Source organism: Tachypleus tridentatus, chromosome 11 (genome assembly GCF_004210375.1).
Source record: "Tachypleus tridentatus isolate NWPU-2018 chromosome 11, ASM421037v1, whole genome shotgun sequence".
Taxonomy (NCBI): domain Eukaryota; kingdom Metazoa; phylum Arthropoda; class Merostomata; order Xiphosura; family Limulidae; genus Tachypleus; species Tachypleus tridentatus.
Window position 1 is genome coordinate 100254226 of NC_134835.1, and position 26323 is coordinate 100280548.

At 34.2% G+C, this 26323-nt stretch overlaps 1 protein-coding gene across 1 annotated transcript in view; it reads left to right on the forward strand.

Annotated features, from left to right (window-relative positions):
* The first annotated feature begins 12796 nt into the window (after positions 1–12796).
* The window catches only part of LOC143232890 (plexin-B-like), a 227516-nt gene continuing 213989 nt past the window's right edge, over positions 12797–26323 (forward strand). Inside the window, exon 1 of the mRNA XM_076468909.1 lies at positions 12797–13444. The gene's annotated coding sequence lies outside the window, so the exon portion shown is untranslated. The remainder of the gene's footprint in view (positions 13445–26323) is intronic.

A 26323-nucleotide genomic window follows, 5' to 3' on the forward strand; every position in this document is an offset into this window, starting at 1 on the left:
ATGAAGATATAAAAGGCGTTTTGTGATCATAAGCTGTTTCCTAATTTTTGCTTTAAATGAAAATTAATAACAAGCGTTCTATTAAAAAACACGACTGTTTGAATTTCAAAAGTCGTTTGAACATTATTTGAGTTTAATTATTTTAAAAGCAAAATTCATTAATTCGTTTCTTGAAATTTCTAAATTAATCTATTAGACTTGAATATTCTTTCACTGAATGAAGGAAAATTTTGAACGTAAAAAGGCTACTATTTGCAAGTGATTTTTAATCAAAAATATTTTAACGTAACTTTCTTCTCTAATTACCAAAATAATACAAATACGTTTTTATTATTTCTTGATTCGTCCTAGTACTGACATTATATTTGAGAAGATCCAGTCAAAATTTTTCTTTAAGTTTTCCTAGTTCGATTCTATAATCATTACAGCATGATTATAATACCGAGACTTAATCGTCGTTTATATGAGCGATATTACAGGTCACGTGTCACCCTTGAAATTACTTCCTATGTAATCAATCATGTTCAGTCCGGTGGCCCTAATTACGAAGTACACCACAGTTTCTGTTGTATTAAGCTTCTACAAAGAACGGCCAGATCGCTTTTAGAACTGGTCTTAACATTTTTTGCCATAGACCCTCTACTGTACGTGAACATCTGCTTCCGAAGCCATGTTTAAACAAACTAAAAGTGCATTGGAACTCCATCAGGAGATATGACGTTCACGTGATGATTCCACATTTTTCGAGGTGTGGCTGAAATCTGATGAATTTTTGACACGTGAGCCTTGTTTATTTCAAATATACTTTATTATACCGTTGATACTAGCAAGAAGTTTCTCCATCCTCATTCCAAAGACTTTAGGGGGGGGATCTGATAATTCTCTTTCGCAACTATGGCTTTCATTTTGCAGATGAGGACATTGGTCCAGATTTGGCTTTGTGTACGATTTCAAGCACGTTGCTGTCCTAGATGTTCCCTCCAGAGGGACAACGAAATGTCTGAATACTTACAACTCTAAAATACTGGTTTTGATACCCGTGGTAGGCAGAGAACAGATATTTCATTATGTTGCTTTGTGCTTAACTTCAAATAATCAGTCAATTCCTATACGTCTTGCTTTGGGAACCTTTCCACTCTTGTAGAAATGACTGATTACTTGCATTTTTCCAGTGTTGTGTGATCAGGTCTTTTACGATTTAATAGTCTCGCTTTACAAATTTTTGCTTCAGAAAACATACAGGTTCATGAAAAAAGGAACGTATGTATGTCATAACATATAGGTTCATACTAAGCGGTATTGTACTGTTGACTCTTCGTGAAATCATCGATAAAACATTTATCGATGGGCCCCCATCGGATTTTCAAGTACGTTTTTCTAAACTATTTACACACCAACTTATTTGTTAATTCCCAACTTTGGTGGTCCATAAACAAACAATTCACCAACAAAAATCCATAAAACATTCGAAATAATCTCACCAGTCATTTAAGAGTTTCACATGTGTTGTATCAACAAAATGAGTTAGTTTGTCCAATTTTTGGTCTCTTTTTTAAACTGAGTACCGTAATGAACAAATAGTACAAAATGGTTAATGTGGTGCAGCATGCGAACCTCTCACTATTGAGTAACTGAGGATTAACCAAATTTCATGTTCTGATCATTAACCTCTCACTATTGAGTAACTGGAGCATTCACCAAATTTCACGTTCTGATCATTAACCTCACTATTGAGTAACTGGAGGAGTAACCAAATTCCATGTTCTGATCATTAACCTCTCACTATTGAGTAACTGGAGGAGTAACCAAATTTCACGTTCTGATCATTAACCTCTCACTATTGAGTAACTGGAAGAGTAACCAAATTTCACGTTCTGATCATTAATCTTTTCGTCCGTGGCATTACGATTTGCATCTGTGGCGATACTTCACAGTATTAATACGTGAGACCCAGCCTGGCCAGGTGGTTGGGGTATTTGACTCCTAATCTGAGGGTTCCAGGTTCGAACCCCCGTCACACCAAACATGTTCGCCCTTTCAGCAGTGGGCGCGTTATTATGTGATGGTCAATCAAAATATTCGTTGGTAAAAGAGTTGGCAGTTAGTGGTAATGACTAGCTGTCTTTTCTCTAGTCTTACACTGCTAAATTAGGGACGGCTAGCGCGGATAGCCCTTGTGTAGCTTTGCGCGAAATTCAAAACAAACAAATAAACAAATTAGCACATACAAATCGTCTTTATAAAGTACGCTTAACCATCCTTACGTTTCATGTGATGAACGTTCAAATAGACATATTCTTATATTATTTCAGCTACAAAAATACATATAATTTTTATATTGAAACTATAAGACGAAGAGAAGCTAACACACACTTGTATTGTACACTTTTTATACATTACCAGATTTTCATTTTTAAAATACAGTTGTGCGTATTGGTACATCATACACACCTCTGTTGTGTCTCGTATGCTGTGTAGTCTTCTAACCAAATTATATAACACTATTAGACAACATGCTGTATCTAGATATTGGGAAACGTGTATCTAATTGAGTGCTCTCTTACTTTTTTAACGAAGAAAAATAGGTTTGTGTGTTTTTGTTACTAAAGTTCTGTTGTTTATTATCCTTAGTTGGTTCTGTTCTCTATAATCTGAAACTGAGGTTCTGAAATGAGTTTTTATAGTCTTTTTCACCAGCTCGAATATGAACGTGCAAAAATGACATACGTTAGCGGATGGGTGTGTGTGTGTACAGGCAATCAGATTGAGGTTAATGAAGCGTTAATTTAACACTCGAACAGAGGACATCGAACAACAGAATGTCTAGAAAATAAATAAATCGAGAGCGGAAAAAAAAAGCAGTCACGTGGGGAAGGGAAAGAAGTATAGGAAGTTAATCGATGAGTAGGATGTTGTTTTATCATTTGTGATGTGCACTCACGGATGATTTTTGTCATCCACAGACACACACAGATAACAGCATTATGGTTACGAGGTTACGGAGTTTGTATAAACAGTTTTCATAGCTGTTTACATGAGGATATTTTATGATTACATTATGTAAGAGGCTTAGAAAGGTTATTGCGATACTTCGTTACTATGGCAACAATTTATGCTAAATCACATTACATATGTCTTTATTAAGTGTGTATTGAGCCATTCATGCTACGCATATATATATATTAAAAGATATACTGATAGTATGTATACTTAACGAAATATCAATTATATACATAAAACATATTGCATAGCTACCAATAATATAGCAAAATGATAATTATTTATTAATATTTATTACGAAACAAGATAATAACTGTAAGTAAGAATTAATCGCCTTTTGAAAGGAAAGTAAAAAAAAAAAAAATAATAATGACGCTTCCTTGTGTTGAAATAACAACTTAATTTTTATTAAGTTAATGCTAAATCGATGATTGTGGATTAAATGACATCTAAGTCTGTACGACTTGTCTTCTTGGCAAAGTATATTTTATGAAAACATTAAACGTGATATATCACTAAACTTCTCAACGCTTCATATTTCATGAGCTTCAAAAACACATTATACTAGTTAGTTATTGAAAATAATGTTCCATAATAACTTCGAACGAAGTCCTTTCTTACTCTTTCTAAGTTTTGAAAATGATATCTTATGTTTTCACATCTCTTATCCTAGTGTTCGAAGTATAAAGGAGGCGCATATGTAAAAATTCATTATGGTGTGATTTTATTTATATTTATCAGACTTTCAGGAATAAAAAAGAGTACACATTTAGATTTGTTTTTGTCCTGTTCGTGAATATCAAAGGAATTAAAAGTGTGTTCTCTACTTTCATATTATTGTAACACAGATTATGACATTACAAGATGTCAGGAATAATCAAATTCTTGTATTTGAGATCTTTTTCAAAAAACAAAACGCAACAAGAAATCAAAGACGAAAATAATATTTTACTAGCTAATAGAAAATAGCAAGAGCACAATAAAATATTACTATCAAATAATATAAATAATATCTCACTATCTATTAGAAGATAGCAAGGAAACAATCAAATATTACTATCACATAATATAAATAATATTTCACTAGCTAATAGAAGATAGCAAGGACACAATAAAATATTACTATCAAATAATATAGATAATATCCCACTCTCTATTACAAGCTAGCAAGGACACAATAAAATATTAGTTACAAGTAATACAAAACTAGAAGAACCTGGTATGTGGGAACTTGTTATAAATGAAAGTCATTATAATATAATACAGATAGATATTGTCATCAATGAATAAAATCGGACAAGAGGACAAGATACTCGATGTTGTTATCATTGAACATAACAATGGTAATTGACAGGGAATAGACATTGCTATAGTTGGAAATATTGTTGTCATTGAATACGTTGTATATCATAACCAGTAAAGGAAAACTTTCGGAAATGAACATTTTTATCACCGGATATATCTTTGTTGTGTCATCTGGTTTGTTAATGTTTATAGCTGGAAACTGTTGTTATTACTTGCAACAGTGCAAAATAGCAAAGCACATAAAATTGTTATCACTGAATATTGTTGTAATTTAATATAATATATTATAACTTAAGGACTCAAGTAAAACATGAGTAGGCCCGGCATGGCCAGATGGTTAAGGCGCTCGACTCGTCATCCGAGGATCACAGGTTCGTATCCCCGTACACCACACATGCTCCCCTTATCAGCCGTGGGGGCATTGTAATGTTACGGTCAATCCCACTATTCGTTGGTAAAAGAGTAGCCCAAGAGCTGGACGTGGATGGTGATGACTAACAACTGCCTTTCCTCTAGTCTTACACTACTATATTAGGGACGGCTAGGGCAGATATTCCTCGTGTAGCTTTACGTGAAGTTCAAAAACAAACAAACAAACAGAACATGATTAGAACACTTACTAAAGTCAGAAACGTTAAACTTTAATTGAGAATTGAAACAGGCCCACCTTCACAAATGGACATCCTTTAATATAGGTTAATTAATAAAAATTCATGAGATAAGTGGTGAAGTAGTCTACGTTTTTTATACTCTATGCAGTAATAGCTAGTGGTATATAAAATGAAAGAATAAAGTATAAACAAGTTCGTTCTAATTCCATATGGTAGTGTTTCAAATGTCAAAAGTATTAAAAAGACTTAAATGTAGGCTTGAATTAAATCATTGGAACGATATTCACCAAAACACATGTGGAACAAGGACTTATGCATTAAACTGTTCACATCTTGAGGATTAAGGTAAACAGTTCGGGCACACTAATGAATACGTGTTTGCAAAGCAATTGAGAAACATTTGATAGTAAAAGACTTAGAGAAAGATTCTTTTCTCACGCGCTTGTTTTGAGGCGCCGCGAACTTCTCATAATTCTAGTTTCAGTCCCTAGAGTACGCATCACGTGTGTTTTTGGTTGTTGACTGTTTCCATTTGTAAACAACAACAGTCAGTATTTGAAAAACATCTTCTAATATATCGAACTATGACTTACCAAAGCGCTTGGCAAATATACACATACGTGCACACGTGCCATTATTTCACTGTTTTGTATACAGCATTTTCTGTATAGTTTTACTATAACACAATTAATTTCGTGTGTCTTTCAGTTGGACAAAATGTAATACGCTTAAGCTTCGTAGCCTACAGGAACACAAAGTCCAGGAGTTTTTAACCTCATATCTATTACATATAACTTCCACATAATTCACTCTTTTGTATAATTTGCATTAATATTAAGTGCTACTGATCCAGCAGCTTTCGTTCTGTAATTATTGTATATATCTATAGTTTCAGGTCCGTTGCTGATAGGGCCTGGCATGGCCTAGCGCGTAAGGCGTGCGACTCGTAATCCGAGGGTCGCGGGTTCTAAACTTCGTCACACCAAACATGCTCGACATTTCAGTCATGGGGGGCGTTATAATTTTGCATTCAATCCCACTATCTTGGGCCCGTCATGGCCAAGCGCGTTAAGGCGTGCGACTCGTAATCTGAGGGTCGCGGGTTCGCATCCGCGTCGCGCCAAACATGCTCGCCCTCCCACCCGTAGGGGCGTTATAATGTGACGGTCAATCCCACTATTCGTTGGTAATAGAGTAGCCCAAGAGTTGGCGGTGGGTGGTGATGACTAGCTGCCTTCCCTCTAGTCTTACACTGCTAAATTAGGGACGGCTAGCACAGATAGCCCTCGAGTAGCTTTGTGCGAAATTCCAAAAAACAAACAAACCGTTGCTGATTTCGTGACCGGGAGAGGTGATACTATTACTTTCATCACGGCACTCAAGCACAGAGTCTCCAGAATTTTCCTCTATAGTCCAGAAAAAAAAATATATATATTTTGAAATATAATCTCTGAGATATAACTAATCGACATGAGAAATGGCGCATTTCATACCGTTCAGTGTACGCTTGTCTATCAGGTTTTAATTAAATATTTTAAATAGTATAACCTTATCAGCGTTTTAAGTGACTTTGCTCACTGCTTTGTTTGACTCTATCATAAATATTGGTTCTGCATGTAATGACATACATGCAAAATCACAACAGCCAAACATTTGTGAGTAGAATTCCATATTTTGGACTTGAGCGAAAGTTTCAGAAAATAACACTGACTTGACTAGTTTCCATGTATCTCTAAACCAAAGTGGAAAGTAAAATAGATTTCTCTTGTATTCATGTATCTTTAAGTTTTTATGAAAAATTCTGTAGTTCCTAATTGTTCTCATGCGTTAATATATTTTCATGTATGTGCATTTCACCACGTAATGTAACATTACTAGAATGTGGTGTAGTGGTTTTGGTTCAGACTGATGATCATTCTTAACACGTTAACTACAAAGCCTATTTTGTCGATACTTTTCAGGATCCAGAAAAAAAAATGTTGTCCTGATGTCCCATTCTCATCTGTATATGTAACCGTTGTGTCCAAGCCAATAAGTGGTCCTTCAAAAAGAAAACAGAGCACGACTCACTGATGGGTCGTGTGGGAGACAATATTTTCCAGATACCAACATGTCTGATAGATGTTATACTTTCTATAGTGCTAGACAAGTGACTTCTCTTTGGCTCACATTATTATACTTCCTACCGTATTTCAGGTTTGACGGATGTTATAATAACCTCCGTTAAATCATTTTTGTCGCTGATGAATTTTGAATTTTTGAATTTCGCACAAAGCTATTCGAAGGCTATTTGCGCTTTTAGCAGCGTAAGACTAGAGGGAAGACAGCTAGTCATCATCGCTCACCGCCAACTCTTGGGCTACTCTTTTACCAACGAATAGTGGGATTGACCGTAACATTATAATACTCCCACGGTTGAAAGGGCGAGCATGTTTGGTGCGATGTGGATTCGAACCCGCGACCCTCAGATTACGAGTCGAACGCCTTGACTCACTCGGCCAAGCCTGGCTTCTTGTTGATCAGAGTGGGTCTATAAGCTGCAACTTCCACTATCCAAGCTGGGCTTCTTGTTGATCAGAGTGGGTCTATAAGCTGCAACTTCCACTATCCAAGCCGGGCTTCTTGTTGATCAGAGTGGGTCTATAAGCTGCAACTTCCACTGCCCAAGCTGGGCTTCTTGTTGATCAGAGTGGGTCTATAAGCTGCAACTTCCACTATTCTGATATTTGTTATGCAACATTGTTTCACTAATACATTAAATTTACATTGCTATTCTACTTGTTTTGTCGAGCGCCACTCAATAGTTAATTAACGTATCCTAATATGGATCCGAAGTTGCGTGTTTGGCATCTCCTAACCGCAAAAAAGAAAAAAGTGGTTTGCGTACTGTAAGGCCGTGGGTGCGTTATAAGTGTGACGATCAAATCCCACTCTTCGTTCAGAGTAGCCTAAAAGTTGGTGGTGAGTTGTGTTGATTTGTTGTCGTACCTCTGGCCTATCACTTCAAAGTTAGAAATGGCTAACGTGAATAATGTACTCGAAATTAACAAGGAACAAAAACATTATGCTTCTACATAATATCTTATATAGTTAATGTATTGCAAAACACTTCACTACTGTGAACAATATCACTTCCGTGACGAATACGATTTAGGGACGTGAAATTAGCTAAGTTGTAAGGCCTCGTAGCCTTTCCTACAAACTGGAAATATCTGAAAGCTTTAAATTATTTGTTCGTCATTCCGTATGTATGTCCACGTTCTTCGTGTACCCATTTTGTTCTTATCTTTGACTTTTGATAAGTGAGTGTTATATAGCATAATAACAGGCTCATAAAAGAGCATATAAATAAGGACATCTAGTGTTTGAAAATGTTTATCAGTGGCAAAGCTGTACACGCCCTCTCTATAGCAATATTGATCTAAGTGTATACTTGGGTTTCACATTGATTGAAACATTCTGTCACGTGTTTTAGGTCATGCGAGTTCAACAACATTATACAGTGGAGAAACATGGAAGGAAAATATTTCTTCCAGTTTGAGTTTTACTAAATATCGATAAAACTGTCACTTGCAAAATGTTGAGGCTCATGAACTTAGCTGGTAATAATATCGTAATCTCTTCATAACGGAGAGATGTTCAACAAACTGCTAAAGTCTCACGATTGATTTTTTGTTGTTATTGTTTGTCCAATAAAACTGATTGATACTGAGTGTTATAGAGAGTGGTTTAATAATAAATTTTTTGTATACTGAGACACTTGCATTCACTCCTTCTGAAACTGTTGGGTTTATCGTGTTGCTTGTAATTGAATTTTGTTGGTATCTTGAATATTGTATAAAAGATATGCCAAAAGATAAAACATTTTAATGGTAATATAACATTAATCACGTGTATCGTTTCATGTGAAAATACGTATAGTTTTACATTAATATCACCCAGGTGGGAAATTTGACGATAATTACATAGTTAAGAGAAAATATTACAAACATTGTTGAGTTGAAAAACTGAAAAACAAACCAATTATATAAGACTATTATGGATAAGCTCCTTCAATCTATTTTTGTATTTATTTGAATTCATATTATGATACCTAAATAAGTTTATAATAGACAAACCATGATTTTCAATTCCATTTTTGACATTATTCGAAACGGAAATTTATAATTTATATGATCTTAGACAGTTCTTTCTTGTGAGCCCCCAGGTGACACAGGGACATATCTGTAGACTCACACTGCGGGAAACAGGGTTTTGATACTCATGGTGGGCATATCTCAGACAGCCAGCTCATCTTGTAACTTTATGCTTAGTTACAAACAAGCCATCCTGTAAATAAGAGCCGTATCTGCACCTGCACGTTTTGTAATTCACTTAATGTTATTACTCCATTTTTCGTACCTTTCATTCGAGATCTCATGTTTCAATCTCAAAGTTTTTATGGATTTCAAAGCCCCTTTCTCTGTTTACGTGAATAATTTTACGCTACATTCAAATTTATCATGTTTTTTATCTGATAAATAGCATGTTTTTAAATTTCAATTTTTTATACTTTAATACATAATAAACAAAAACAATTAATTACTTTCATTTAATATAACAATTTGATAGTGTATATATTGGTTACAGCGATATTCAGTTGTGGAAAGGTCATTATGGTAGATTCTAAATAAAAAAAAAAGGTTTATCTGTAATGTCTTTTGTATAAGGATTAACTTTCTTCATGTTCCAGAACTACTGAGTTAGGCTTGTTCTGAAGAGTTTCCTTTAAATATTGTATAAACGTAAGTTCATTTATTAACTTAGATAAAAAAGGCAAAGTTCTGCTAAAATTGTCATTTTTCTTGCTTTCATGTATAAAATATGATTCTATTTTCGAGGCAAGAAAACAATAATTATTGGTTCTAATTATAAACTTGTTCTTTATTTCGATGCTAACTGGAATCCATGTGTTCTTGTTTGTTTGTTTTGAATTTTGCGTAAAGCTACACGAGGGCTATCTGCGCCAGCCGTCACCTAATTTAGCACTATAAGACTAAAGGGAAGGCAGCTATTCTTCACTACCCACTACCAACTCTTTTACAACGAATAGTGGAATTGACTGTAACCCTATAACGCCTCCTCAGCTGAAAGAGCAAGTGACGGGGATTCGAACCCGACACCCTCATATTACGAGTCGAGCGTACTGACCCCCAGGCCATGTTGGAACACTATTGAATAATAACTATATATGAACTTTATTACAATGAAAATAATAAATAGTAAACTAACATTAAAAAATAACAATAAAATATTATCGTTTTCGGCAATCTTTCTAAGTTCATTTTATTCACACTTTATATTTGACAGTATCTGCCAAACCTTAGGTTTTTTTTATCTCTTTTCTTCAATGGAATCTCATTGTAGCACGTTTGTAGGTACACAGTCAGAGTAGTGCGGCTTCTTCTCCCCAACCGTTAACTACTGGAAAACTGTATTTTGACTTTTTGTATTTTATTAATATTTATTATTGTGTAATTTTTGTCGATTGCCCTAACCGCTTAGCCATGTCGGGCACCGCGTGTTGTTAACACGAGAAGGTGGTTTTTAACTTGTTTTTAAATATTTTATTCCTATCGTTTGTCTGAATATCAAAAATACGATTGTTTACTCAGTTATAAGTATTTATTCATAATAAAATTCAAAATTATTTGAAAGTTTGTCATAATATACGTCTTTCCATATATAAATATGAGGGCCTAAGAAACATGGTTCATGCTGGTTAAAGGTAAAATCAAAGTACTGAGATTTAATTTTTATTGCATATGATTGAATAATCTTAAATTCATGTTGAAAGCTGGAGAAAAACGAATAGTTTGATCGCAATCTAAATTCTCAATGTACGCAGAACAACCAAATAGTTGTAGATCATATTACACCAGTGTCTACTAGTTTATCTAAATCTATAATTTGTTCATATGACTCGTTATATTCGGGTCTCCGAGGCAAGTCCGAGAGCTCAAGATACTGAAAACCTGGTTTCGAAATCTACGGTGGGCGGAGCACTGATATCCCTCTCTGTAGCTCTGTACTTAACAAGAAAACAGTTATAGCAAACCTAATCCGTCTAAATGCGATTCTTTTAAAAAAGATTTTAAAAAAATGGACCACTTATTCTGATAGTTTAATTTGTCAAAATTCCAATAATGTATAAGGAAAGAGGAAATCAACATGTTTTATATCAACAAAAACAAACAATCAACAAGATGAAAGGCTAGCAGGATGACTAGAAGATGTTGTTCGCTGTTATTAAGCTCAAAGCTACATATTAAAGGTTTTTAGCAATGTAAGTCCCCTGATGTAACGCTGTGCCATTGGAAGGCAAAAGAAAAAAATATCGGAAAAGTTGCTGTGTCCACCGTCGGGAATCAAGCCACTGGTTTTAACCTCATAAGTCCGTAAATATGCAGTCGTTGGGACGACTAGAAGAAAGATAGGTTTACTCCACTCAATAAAATTATTATCTGTTTTTCTGATTTGCTTTGGATTGTTTTATATTTCATGTAAAGCTACACGAGAGCTATCTGTTCATAATTTCGCAGTGTACAACTAGAAGAAAGGTAGCTAGTCATCACCACCCACCGCCAACTCTTCATCTACTCATTTACCATTATAACGCCCCCACGGCTGAAAAGGCGAGCATGTTTGATATGACGGGGATTCGAACCTAATCTACGACCCACACAATATGAGTCGAGCGCTTTAACCACGTGGCCATGCCGGGCCAACATGAAATAGAAGGGTAGAAATACGTTAATGAATGTGACTATATTATACAAATCACCAACTATAGTTCCAAAAATATTCGATAGTACCCAGAAAATACTCATAATATTTTATTGGATAAAATACTCAATATTAACTTAATAATAACTATTTTTGTTTATTGTTTTTTGGTAGAAATTTCTCAGATATATTTTTGTGAAATTCTGTCAAAATAAAAGGCGCTTAAAATATATCACTTGGTCTCTTGTATTCAGCCTGTATCTGAATAAAAGTAATTAATTAAACAAAACAAAAGACGTTTAAAAATATATCATATACTTGTTAGAAGTTCTATCAGTAAATATGTCTCGTCTTGCAAAATGTTATTAGAAGTCCTCTCCGTAAATATATCCTTGCACACTTAAAATTATTAGAATACCTGTCCCTAAATACGACAAGCCACAGAAGGTAATTAAATGTCATTTTCCTAAACCTACTGCAGCAACATATTTATTTACAGGTACTCTTTAAAAAAATATCCTTATTACATGTTATACTCCTAACATCTTCGATCACATCAAAACTTAGTAGAAATCATATCATACCTAAAAGTCATTAGAAGTTATATTTCTAAAAATGTTCTACAACATCAAAACTTATTAGAATTCATATCATATCCAAGAGTAATTACAAGTTTTTAGTTTGATAATATACCTGTTATTTCTTAGCTACAGGCTGTGATTTATCGTTTCATTTTTACTTGTAACCGTCTATTATGCTGTTTACTTAAATATGATGAAAAAATCTTACTGAAACAAATGTATAAATTGGTGTTTTAAACGTTTCCCAATAAAATAACTGAGAAAAATCCCTAATAAAAACCAAATAATGGAGAACAGCTTGATCAACAAGAATAATAATAAATTAAATGGTTTATTGGCAGTTTTCATTAAAGAATTCCAGATAGATTAGAGAGCAATATATTCAGTTAAAACTATTTATTGATTACTAACTTTTAACAAAATGTTTTCTTCCTTCTTTCCCTTTCGCGACGTGGACTCTCCGCAGCACTTGTGCAGCGTTGGCATTCATCTACGTTGCCACCTAACAACTTCTTACAGTAGAGACTTTGCCAGGTTTAGCTTCTGGCGAATCACTGCGCTTTTAACACTTGTCTGGAACGATGCGTTGTGCTGAATATATGAGCAACTTTTCCTCTTATTCGCTATCGTTAAGCTGTTCGCAAAAATATTGAAGTGTTAATTATATACGAGTATAAGACATAAACTGTGAGTATAAGTAAAGGAATGAAATTTGAAACTGACATTCAAGCCTAAAACACTGGTCACGTGCATCAGAATTCATAAGTATTGTGTATATTTTAACAGTCAACGAGATAGTTTACTCTACTGTATTTATTTAAAACTTAATCTATTCGATTCTGAATTTTCTCTCTAACAGAGAAACATAACTTTCTTGTTTGTTTGTTTGGAAAATCCACGAGAATAAAAAAAAAAAAAAAACTTTTGAGTCTTATAAAGTCTTTAATGTTTTGGACAATCTCAAAGAAACAGTCCTGAACTGTCTTCAGTCATCTGTTTTTAAAAGTCACAGAAAAAATTTAACAAAAAGAATGTTCTACAGACTTTACCTTTTGAAGAATCACAGAAAGAAAAGACTTGACGCTCTCTAGCTGCTTCCTTCTGAATAGCCACGAATGAATATTCTAGAGTATTTTAGTACTTGCATGTTTCTGGAGAACCACAGCCCAAACTTCAAGAAAGGTAGGTGTCTTGAAAGCGAATAATCAGTCTAAATAAAGTTACTAGTATGAATCTACTTGTTTACACTCCAAATAATTTTATGTTCTCTACATCTGTTAGTGTCACTCCATTTTGTAAATGTTGTCATTCTTATCTATACCCAGTAACTGTATGTCCTAAACGTATCACTTACATTGTTATCTGCACCCACTAACGTTGTTTAATATTCTGTATGCTTATCCTCGCGTATATAAATGCCCTGTTGTATATCTGAAATATTATAATGTTCGCCATCATTTTTGTTGTAATAATTCCATCATTGCTGTCGTGTTTGTATGTTGTCCATGGTCTACGTGATGGTTCAATAAAGAAGGTAAATAAGTTTCAGAAAAGTAGACGAATCGGTTGAAACGTTTTCGGGGTTTTGACCCCAACATTGCACGTCATTGTTATAGAAACATTTTTGTAACAAACGAAATGTGTTTAGAGTTATCACGCGCGGACTCGTGGAGTACATCTTTTCCTTGTGTGATGTTAGGGTTGTCGTGATATAGCTGCTACGCTGTGCTTTGATAGTTCTGCCTGATATTCACATGGTAGGTATAATTTCGTAAACGCATTACCATTTACATTTTAAGGCTATTCCGAATAACGTAAAAACTTACTCAGTCTTCAGTTTTCGATAACGTTATGTTTGTATATTTTCATTTATTTCTAACCGGATTAAACTGTAAATTTTAAGATTATTATAAGTTATTTTACGATGTTATTTTGTCGTTAAACAAAAGGCTGCACAATAGGCTGCATAAGCTGTGCTTATTGCAGGGAGCTAACACTAAATGTTATCGTCACGAGTCCTCAGTTATGCGGCTGATCAACCAGAAGGTTTTATGTTGCTAATAAATAACGTTTTGCTGTTATCAGTTACCTATTATCGTACAAATATCATATGGTCACGTTTGTAGGGTTTTGTCTTTAAGGTCACTGTTATTAACTATATTTAATTATAATTAGAGAAAACACTGTATCATTTTCTTGGTAATTTATATTGTGCGTTTCGTCTTTGTTGTCACCGCCCTCTGACTGCATTCATTAGTACTTTAGCGTATTTTCAGTGCTAGCGTTAGCAATTGGACATTCTACTGATGCACAGGCATGTTTGAAATTAAGCAATGAGCTACACAAACTATATAACATTTATATATTCTAATATCAGTGTAACTTCAGTTGACAATTTCACCTTCTACATGTTATAATCACAAAAACTAAGTAACTTCAATTGACTCTTACCATTAACTACCTTGTTATAAAACTATGCTACAAAATCGACGTAATTTCAGTTCACAGTTGTAATTCGTTCTGTGTAACTCAGGAAACCTCGGGTTATAATTTCTGACATTGTCCATAAACCAAGTTAAATTATCTTGCTACCTGTTTGTTTTGGTTTTTAATTTCGCGCAAAGCTACACGAGGGCTATATGCGCTAGCCGTCTTTAACTTAGCAGTGTAAGTAAGACTAGAAGGAAGGCAGCTAGTCATCACCACCCACCGCCAACTCTTGGGCTACTCTTTTACCAACGAATAGTAGGATTGATCGTAACATTATAACGCTCTCACGGCTGAAAGGGCAAGCATGTTTGGTGCGATGGGGATTCGAATCTGCTGCCCTCAGATTACGAGTTGAACGCCTTAACACACCTTGCCATGCTGGACAATAGCTACCTGCTACATTTAAAGAGAAATTTACAGTTATTTCGTCCAGATATATCAATAGTAGATTATAATATTTATTAAGGTTGATTTATAGTAGTTTTGATATGATGTATTAATCTAAACATTAAATAAACTTGACATTAACTGCTACATTATGTTTTACTTTTATGCTACAGACCTACATTGATCTCAAGCATGTAACAGATGTTACGTGTACGTTACAAACCTACACTGACCTCAACCATGATACAGATGTTACTTGTACGTTGCAAGTCTACATTGACTTCAAGCATATTACAAATGTTACACGTACGTTACAAACCTACACTGACCTCAAGCATGTTACAGATGTTACTTGTGCGTTACAGACCTACATTGATCAAACTGTCGAAGATAAATCAGCAACTTACAAACATTATACATATATACGTTGTTTTCCTAGGTGTATTCAGCCATCTATCAAAGATAAGTAATTAACGTACAGATATTACATCCACATTTTTTCCTAGGTGTATTCAGCCATCCATCCAGGATAAGTAATTAACATACAGATATTATATCTATATTGTTTTCCTAGGTGTGTGTATTCAGCCATTCATCAAAAATGAGTAATTATCATACAGATATTATATCTATATTGTTGTTTTTTTCTAAATTTATTAAGCCTTTTCTCAACTATAAGTATTTAACATACAGATATCATTAATATTTAAAATTACGGATACATCACAAAAGTTTTAGAAATAGATAAAAAATAACACATTTAAAATAGGACACTGCATGTGTGATGTTTCAACAAAGTTAATCTGGTTTAATTGGTACAATAGTGTTGTAGCAGCGAAGATGGAATATTGAAGATAGGTATATTTCTGCTTGAGAAGATCCAGAGATGTAACGTGACATCTGTATGTTTATTAATAGGAAGTCTGAGTTGGTTGATCAAAAACGTTACTTTAAGTCTAAGATTTATTTCTGTTGATTAAATAACGAAGGCATTATTTTTCATTATGTGTTGCACTGCAGTTTCTGGTTTTCTGTGTGTTCGATTTTCTACATTTAGTGCAATTTCTTTTACATAAAATTCAAAGCAGTCATGAAAGTTTGTTGTGTATGTTATACTGTTTGGTTTAACGCAGGATTTTTGTTAGAAATTATGAGAGTAAAGCTAACGGACTGATTTATATTACAGATTTTTAAAATGTTTAGGCAATCTCGATTTATAATTAGATAAGTCATAGATATTTATGACATGGTACAATATATAATTTTAGGCTATACTTACAGGCTGAGCTAGGGTGTAAAAATTGTTTAATAATTCGACATACTAAATTTGTTATTAGTAAAAGAAAGAATATAGAAACTGAATTTTACTTTGTAAAGTTTAATTGGTAGTGCATATATAATTAGTGTTAAGTACCATTAGTAATAACTTGATTAAAAGATGCATTTTCCTTCGATTTCCTTCATCCACGTACTTTTAAAAGCCACAGAACTAAGAAACACATTATAATATTTGATACACCAATACTATTATCCTGACAATGCTAAGCTACCCTGGTGAAACACCGACACTTATGTGTTCATTTCATTTATAGTAAATGTAGTTTACCATATTTATTTTATAGTGATTCATTCAATAATCTATTAAGATTAAATAAGTAACATACATGACCACATATGTCTATCCATCAGAAAAAAATATGTAATGAACAGTTATGATGCATTGTTCCGTTTAGACGTGCTCCATAACTAAGTGATCGAATTTGGCGAACGGTAAATGGTAAATAAACAATGTACAGGTATTATATGTATGACATGTTGTGACATTTAACATTCATAGTTGCATAGATATCTTACGAGATCCCTATAAACACTATATTTTCGTGTACTAAGCGTAGTTTAAGTAGTTAATAGAAATAAATTATTCATATAATCTTGGCGCTAAATATAATTAATGTAGGAAGGAGTTTTTCATCAGACATTATCAGTAGTAGTTGCTAATTTTAAATCAGGTTTTTGTTACAGTGGAAATTTTTATTGTCTTAGTGTTTTCTTATATAAAATAAAGGCTCTAAATATTGTTACGTGTAACATGATGTTATAGGATTGAAGTTATTCGTTGATAGCCATTAGTGTAGTTTGTTTTTTCTACTATAACGTGAAGCTTAAAAATTTTTATAGCAACGCAATTTTCCAAGAAAATGTAACAGGCGATAACGTTATAGTAACGTAATTTCAAACGAAAATAATATCGTTAGAATCATGTAATTTATCACTGAAGTGTAGCAGGCCAGTATCATTATTGCAGCGTAATAACCCATTAAATGTAACAGACGCTATTTTTATAACAATGTCGTTGGCGGTATTATTATAGAAACGTAATATCCCCCTGAAGTGCAGCAGGCACCATGGTTACGGCATCGTAATAAACTAACATTCCAAAATACGGCAGTCGAATGTCGTTATAGCAACGTAATTTTTCACTAAAGTTCCAAAGGTAGTATCGCTATAATAACTTATTGTCTCGCTAAAGTGTAGCAGGCGTTATCGTCATATCAACTTAATGTTTTTATATTGTTTTTGCTACGTGTTGGAAATAACGCTGTTATCGTAATAAAACAACACAATTGTACATAAGATGACATATTGGTTTTGATGATCAATGAAATGAAGCTGTTCTGGATATCTTTTACCCTTACTTAAGTATTCTCTTTAACAGTGACGTGTTAGACAATTAAGTTAAGTAGCAAAATGAAACAACCATTAAAGTCTTGTTTTATGCACGTCACACACGTAGTCTTATTACAGGCTAATGATGACAAACAATATTTTTGTTCTGTTTTTTCCATCCGTTATAAGTGTCTGATATCATGACAAAATTGTATCAATCACATGGTTCGTTAACTTTTCCTTTTTTAAAACTATAGCGAAAAAGAATATATGGTAAGTTGAATAAGTTAATCATAAGTTTATTTCATGCCTTATCTATAGTGTAAGGTTTGCAGCGCGATCAAAACGGGGGTTGGTATAGATTTTATAGTGTTTATTTAAATGCAAATTCTAAAGAGTCTCTAACTCCATAACACATGACAGTGATCAATAGATGTTTGGTTGTGACGTTCCTTATGGTAATTAGGCTAGAAGATTTTTTACTTGCAATAATCTACTCACGAAACTTGGAAATACGTCTATACACAGAGGAAATGTGATCAATGCGTTTAATTTAAATTACTGAGTATAAAAAGTTGTCTATTTGTTTCTCTCTCTTGATTTTTTTTCGTTAAGTAACTAACTCAGTTCCGCTGACTGTATAATTTCTGTCGTTCTTGAATATATATATATATATATACTTTTGCAGAAACGAATATTGATATTCACTGAAAGGAGATAAAACTTTTGTTTCTGCGCACAGAAGACGAAAGAAAGAGTAAACAGTGCTAATACAGCAATCAATAAGTAGGAGTAAACAGTGCTAATATAGCAATAAGTGGGAGTAAACAGTGCTAATACAGCAGTCAATAAGTAGGAGTGAACAGTGCTAATACAGTAGTCAATAAGTAGGAGTAAACAGTGCTAATATAGCAATAAGTAGGAGTAAACAGTGCTAATACAGCAGTCAATAAGTAGGAGTAAACAGTGCTAATATGGCAATAAGTAGAAGTAAACAGTGCTAATACAGCAGTCAATAAGTAGGAGTAAACAGTGCTAATACAGCAGTCAATAAGTAGGAGTAAACAGTGCTAATATAGCAATAAGTAGGAGTAAACAGTGCTAATACAGCAATCAATAAGTAGGAGTGAACAGTGCTAATACAGCAATCAATAAGTAGGAGTGAACAATGCTAATACAGCAGTCAATAAGCTAAGAAATGGCTTCTTAGTAATTTTTGCTTAAGCACCTGCTGTGATGAAAGTTGACAACAAGCGAAACAAATACATTAATACCAATGTTTAGAGAGATTACATTAACACCAGTTTTAGAACACTTTTGTTAGGTACTGTGCAACATTCACTGTTTTATTAAACATGGTAAAGATTTGTGTATTGTATTTCATTTTATTTTGTATGTATAACAAGTTTATCAAGGCTATCAGTTATTGTCCTTAATTTTGAACTGCTGATCCAATGGAAATAAGCCAGTCGACAGCACTTTACTACCTACCATCCACGCTATGGGATTGACTGCTATTCTTGTAATGCATCCATAACTTAAAGTTCGGGAATATTCTATAGTGTCGAGCGGATTGGGACCTGGCTCGCCATCTACGAAACCTAGAGCTCTACCTTCAAGATTGGAAAATAACGTTAAAAGCCTTTCAGAACGATATGATTCAGAAGACTTGTGAATTCCTCATGCCGTGAACAAAAGGAACAAGTAGATTACAGAGGAACCTGTACAAAAAGATAAAGCACCTGTGAACTGTTAATAGAAACTATAGCGGTTTCGCTATATGACGAGAAAACCATGCACCCTTGCGAATATTAACCGGCATGGGACCCTAGAAGGGAGTACTAAAAGACAGAAAATAAACTTAGTGACGAACATGAAGAAATGGCCAAGACCTCAACAATAGAATGTGTGAAAATGGCGGAGAATCAGGAAACCTGAATAATTATACCAGTTGAATCAAAGATGTTTCACCAATGTGAACGGTTATTGGTCGAGCTTGACTTGACCTAAAGTCTAAACGTCAAATAAGCAGAAATGAACTCAGTTATAGTTGAAAGTTCTACTCAATTCGTGAAGTAGTCTCAAATAAATGTATCTTAATGAACTTACATAAAACTTAGCATATGTTTAATGGGATATTGTAGATAATTTATGATAAAATGTACGAGAAATTTATTTTTTTTCTTTATATCTTACGTTACTAAGTTATCTAAAAATAACACATGATGCACAATACTATGAAGGTAGTCAATGCCTTAAGGTTCATAGGTTAGAGAATCTTCAGTATATTTTAGGTGTTAATATTTTAAACAATTAAAGTAGCAACTGTGTATTTTTAAACTTATCTTTGTACATTTGGTATAAATTTAGGTGTTTGTTTCTTTCGTATATATTTTCGATGTTAACTTTAGATGTGGCTTCAGAAGGTGTGACTCTAGCACGTGGTTTTAAGATGTATCTTTTCTTGTTCATGCTCACCTTGGATATGATTCTAGTATCTTCAGTATACTTTATTATTGATGTTTTGACACATGATTTTAACAAGCATTTTCAGTTCAGTTCTTCAAGTTGAACTTAAACATATTGGTTTCCAGCGATACTGGAGCTGACTGTTTATTGTATGACATTTTTCATTTTAGTAAATTATCTTAATGGTCCAAGTATTTATTATAAGAGAGCGTGAACGGTCATTGTTTGCTAAAGAAGGCGCTGCGGAGAAAAAGATTTGGAAATAATGATTTGGAGTATCTGAAACTGACTTGTCTGATCATTTTAGTATTCTAACAACCTGTCAATATTCGTTTTCATGTAACACATGCATGACAGCTATTTCTATTCAATGTTCGTATGAATTTAGTTTTATAAGATTGATATTTGTAAATTATATTGTTTGTTTGAATTTCGCGCAATGCTACACGAGGGCTATCTGCGCTCGCCGTCCCTAATTTAGCAGTGTAAGACTAGAGGGAAGGCAGCTAGTCATCACCACCCACCGCAAACTCTTGGGCTACTCTTTTACCAACGAATAGTGGGATTGACCATCACGTTATAACGCTCCCACGGCTGGGAAGGCGAGCATGTTTGGTGCGACCGGAATTCGAACCCGCGACCCTCGTATTACGAGTCGAACGCCTTAAAATGCTTGACCATGCCGGGCTCTTGTAAATTGTAAATAATGCCTCAGTACATAAAACAAAAATGTCACCGCATTCAAGAAACAATCCTGTAGTTGCTTCTTAAAAATTTTATCTTTATACTGTCTAATTGTCTAAAATTTCAATCAGCAAATGTTTTGTGTTTTTATAGAAAGTTAGTGCACGATAGATTTACACAAATATGTGAAACGGACAATAAATACAAACTTTTAACGTGATACGTTGGTTAATATATATAGTGATTATGGAAAAACGATTATCTTCAAAATATGTGTGCGTTGATGTTAAACAAAACGCATCGTGTGCTAAAAGACAATTGAAATAAGATAGTTACAATTGGATTAAGGTTCTTGAGTAAAAATATCTCATTTTTTAAATATATATATTTTTTTAAATACATTTCTTACCGATCCTATTTTATCTATTAAATATATTATAGGGTAAAAGAAGTCGTATAAAACTTGCTGCAAACTTAATTTTTTTCTCAAAAAGTAAATTCTCGTGGTTCCAAACACTTTATCGAAATCATCAACGTGTAAGAATAATAAAATACGTTTACGACCTTCAATAATCATATAATACTATGGCACGGAAAGTCATTGTGTACTAATGATGAAATTTTAATTAGTTTAGTTAGTGCAAATTACCTAATTCGATTTTTTTACTCTAATGACCATGTGGTTAAGGCACTCGACTCGTAATCCGAGGGTCGCGGGTTCGAATCCCCGTCACACCAAACATGCTCGCCCTTTCAGCCGTGGGGGGGGCGTTATGATGTGACGGTCAGTCTCACTATTCGTTGGTAAAAGAGTAGCCCAAGATTTGGCGGTGGGTGGTGATGACTAGCTGCCTTCCCTCTAGTCTTATAGTACGAAATTAGGGACGGCTAGCATAGATAGCTCTCAAGTAGTTCTGTACGAAATTCAAATCAAACCTTATCAAAAACGTTAAATGTTCGTTGTCGGTTTACTTTACTATAATTACATATATATATTTATCATTTTCCTAGAGATATAAATACAGTCTGGTCACTTGAGTGAAGGTGTGCGCTGTTTTAGCCCTCACCTAGTATTTCAATCTCTCTAATTTCATTCAGAACGTCTGTGTTATTTACAGTTACCTCAAATGTCGTATCACTTTTTTTTCTCCTTAAGTGAAAAAATATCTAAGATTTTTGCGAAAAAATCACTAAAGAAATTTTCAACATTGGCAAAAAAATTTTGTGTCAGGAAAAGCTAATCTAAAGACGATAATATAAAAATACTGCTGTTTAATAGGGTTAGCACGAACAAGGTGTGCCAAAGCAATCTCATAACAAGTCACGTGCACTAAAGTGTGATTTTGTGGACTGTATTAAAGGTTTTTTGGTTTATTTTTGTTTATTTTGTCTCGTGCAGTATTTATTGGTTTTAAGCATTACTTTGAACAACCTTCTTAAATGTTTTATTGAGGGAGCTTTGCAAGATAAAGTCTAAGATAAATTATTTACATTGTTCTAGCGGAACCGTCGAGTAGAAGTTGTTGAAAAAACAGCACACGAAAGTTTCAGTATCAGAAATAAATCACTTCAAAACACCAAATTTGTTATTCTACTTTAACTGAACACTCAACAATTCGCTTTACAGCTTTCTTGGTCTGGTTTATTTTGAGTATCGCGCAAAACTACGCGAGGACTATATGCGCTAGCCGTTCCTAATTTTTCAGTGTAAAACTAGAGGGAAGGCAGATAGTCATCACTACCCACCGCCAAATCTTTGGCTACTCTTTTACCAACAAATAGTGGAATTGACCGTCACATCATAACGCCCCCACGGCTGAAAGGGCGAGCATGTTTGGTGTGATAGGGATTCGAACCCACGACCCTCGGATTACAACTCGAGTACCTTATCCACCCGGCCATGCCGGACCTTACAACTTTTTCATAAGTGTTCCACTGAAACACAAACCGTACATTACAATAGAAAGTCTCAAATCAGTATTTATTTCTCGCATTAAAGTATCTTTTATACGGCAATATGCATTACAGAAGCCAAAAAATAACTTACTAAATAAAACTTGTAAAGTTTAGTATTAACTACTTAAAAATTGAATAAAAGTATAAGAGAGAACAAGTTAGCTACTTTTAAACTACTCTATTTACAAGTTTTTTTATTTTATAAGCGCTTTAGCAAATTACTTCAATATCTACTTATCTGCTTATATTACAACTTGAAGAGGTTTAGCTGATTTGTATAGATATTGTAAGAAACAGTATTCTTTTGAAACGTCCCTAATAGCTAAAACATAATACCATACTAAAAGGAATTTCTAGTTGCCTTTTTCTTTTCCTTTTTTTGGTTGTTATTGTTGGAAACTTCATTGTCTTAAAGTAGGTGTGGAGAGCTTGCGTGATTAATGGGCGGATTCTAAGACCGGCTGCGCATGTTATTTTCACCGTCTGTAGCCCTAAAAGCATTTTCAACTAAATAAGAATGTCTATCCTTGTAGCGCTTGGAAACTTGGGAAGGGTTCTAGGTTAATAATCACGAGCTAGCTGTGTGCGATTTGAGGGTGTTCACTTAATTTTACCTTAAGATGTCATAGATTAAGAAATGGCTCTGTAATTAAAATTACCTAAAATAGTAATCTTACCTAACGCCATCTGTTGAATAATGTTACCTATCAAGAAATTTGTATGCTGTCAGAAATTAAATGTCCGATTCCACTGGTATTCAAGGAATTTGAAGGTAAGATAAGCCTGGTAAATAATATTTTGCTGTTTAATCTGTAAAATAAACGTCTGTACGCGCTATCATATTTTGATCGCAGTGTTGTCGTTGTTTGCTACTTTTCATGGTTAACGTTGTTGCGGTCGTCATGTCTTACATCTGTAACAACCATACGAAGTGATCAAAATATAGAACTGAACGAAACTGAATGAGTAGCAATAGTGAGACAAAATTAATTATAATATTTTGAACATGTTTTATTACTATCAGTTTAAAACTAATAAATAAAAAATACATGCATAAAAGCGTAAATGGTCGTGTCTTACAGAATACTTTTCAGTTTCTAAAGTGAGACATGTCCTGATAAGACTTATTTAACAATAAACTAGAACCATACGTTTTCATCACACATATCTTTTGCACAAAGCTACACGACGGGCCTGGCATGGCCAAGCGCGTAAGGCGTGCGACTCGTAATCCAAGGGTCGCGGGTTCGTGCTCGCGTCGCGCTAAACATGCTTGCCCTCCCAGCCGTGGGGGCGTATAATGTGACTGTCAATCCCACTTTTCGTTGGTAAAAGAGTAGCCCAAGAGTTGGCGGTGGGTGGTGATGACTAGCTGCCTTCCCTCTAGACTTACACTGCTAAATTAGGGACGGCTAGCACAGATAGCCCTCGAGTAGCTTTGTGCGAAATTCCAAAACAAGCTACACGACGGTTATCTGAGCTAATCCTCCTTAATTTTGATCTGAAAGCCTAAAAGAGTGGTCTTCAAACGTTTTCAGTTCCAAACCATGTGATTTTATTGTTAAATTCTCGGTGCGTTGCAAATAGATCAAAGCTATCATTTCCTATTTAACGCATCCCCTTCGCACCAAACATGCTTGCTCTTTCAGCTGTGGGGGCGTTATAATGTTACGGTCAATCCCACTATTCGTTGATAAAAGAGTAGCCCAAGAGTTGGCGGTGGGTGGTGATGACTAGCTACTTTCCCTCTAGTCTTACACTGTTGAATTAGGGATGGCGAGTACAGATAACCCTCATGCAGCTTTACGCAGAATTCAAAACAAACCAAACCCAGCGAACCACGAACCTTCAGCTGGTCATTCAGACACGCGAAATGCTAAGCCACACTTGGCCATAAGATTTTGGAATCAAAATGTAGAAAATAAATTCGCAAATGTTACTTTTGTTGTAAGAAGTGTAGCGCATTATATTTTGAGTAGATGGTAAATTAAAAAAAAAATCTCAACCTTATGTATTATAAAAATGATTTCAGAATCAAATCATATTATTAGTTTACTGGCCTTAAGCTTGTCTGGTATTTTAAGACATTTCGCTGACAGGTTAGCAAACAATAAATCTAATAAACTGAATACCTTAACAACGACTTGGTTTAAGGTATTCGAACCCATGACCCTCGGATTACGATTCAAGCGTCTTAACCACCTGGCCATGCCCGTCCGTTTTGGAGAAGAAAGACTGTAATGAAAGTGAATACCGAAGCAGAGAATCTCGGACAGGAAGAACTAGGATGATAGTGAATAGTGCTGAACAGAGAATGTCTGGCAGGAAATAATTGCAGTGTAACAAAAACTGGGAATAGATAACTTCCGATAGGAGGGATTAGCATGATATTGAAAACTGGAATAAACAGTTCCTGAGAGAAAAGATTGTTTAAATAAGAGATGATTAATTTGAAAATGTTTCTCATTTTGTAATACAGAACATACATTCTTGTGTGATTTCATTTGGAAAGGTTGTTTAATTTTATTAAAAATCGGTAGGTTTTATAATACCCCAGATTAATGTTACGTCAGGTAACGAACAGAGCCATCTTGCGTGACAAAGCTTTTGTTATAAGGATTAAATAATAACATATGAGTCACATTACTTCACATATTTAATATATATAATGTAAATGCAGTACATCACAATATAAAATGTGCATAACATTTCCACACAGATCTGTCTTGCATTTTATTTCGTTTTTTACTATTTATATTTTTGGTGTGTGTATTATATCACAAAAAATACACTAATTACGCTACTTGTTAAAGTTTTTATATAACTTTAAGAATATTATATACGTAGAAGACGCTCATTTGTTAACCATGAGCCACAATAGTAATTTCTAGTAAGTACCTCGCAAAAATTTGTAAAAAGTCTTACAGAGCATTCGAGAAAAAATCACCTTAAAAGCAGACTTATTCTGGAAACGACCTTCAAAACTCTTTCTTTTCGATAGCTAAGACATTTTCAAATATTGATAATAAGGAAAATAAGTGATTTCATGATTGTAGAAAAAAATCAAAATTTGCCCATTTTTTCATATTATTCTCCTTGTTCTTTCACAAACCCATAGCAAAATCTACTGAGTATTATGCATACAATACAAAGACCATTATGCTGCATGAAGTGCTATTAATGTGCATGACATATGTAAAAGTTGGTTTACGTGGTTATAACTACATAATACATGAGATGTTGTTCTGAGCGGTTGTTTTTGTTAAACGCGTGTTTGCACAGTACCTCAGTCACAAGGTCACCTGGCTCAGTAAAGAAATACTCTAAAAGACGCCAAGCTTTAATTAAAGTTGAATTTAGGATGCATTTGTTTTATCTGAAAAGAGTTATATTCTACTTGTAAAGTTT